We start from the raw sequence: 420 nt of genomic DNA, 5'->3' as shown, positions 1-420 counted from the left end.
ATTTAGCTGGAGCAGTCTTTTTTCACCAGCTAACTGTGCATCCATGTTTAGGAATCTGGTTGCCCAGTAGGCTTTATGTTCCAGTTCCACAGGGAAATGGCAGGCCTTCCCATACACCAGTTGGTATGGAGAGGTTCCTATAGGAGTCTTGAATGCTGTTCTGTATGCCCACAGAGCATCATCCAAGCTCTTTGCCCAATCCTTTCTTCGGGCCATCACAGTCCGTTCCAGGATTCTCTTTAGCTCTCTGTTAGAGATCTCAGCTTGCCCATTTGTCTGTGGATGATACGGAGTTGCCACTTTGTGGCTAATTCCATATCTAACCATAGCAAGGTGTAGCTGTTTATTGCAGAAATGAGTGCCCCCATCACTGATTAGCACTCTGGGAACGCCAAATCTGCTGAAAATGTTTTTCTAGAA

Source organism: Arachis duranensis, chromosome 9, assembly GCF_000817695.3.
Source record: "Arachis duranensis cultivar V14167 chromosome 9, aradu.V14167.gnm2.J7QH, whole genome shotgun sequence".
In the NCBI taxonomy this organism is placed as follows: domain Eukaryota; kingdom Viridiplantae; phylum Streptophyta; class Magnoliopsida; order Fabales; family Fabaceae; genus Arachis; species Arachis duranensis.
The sequence above is the reverse complement of the archived record's forward strand: the minus strand, read 5'-3'. Positions refer to the sequence as shown.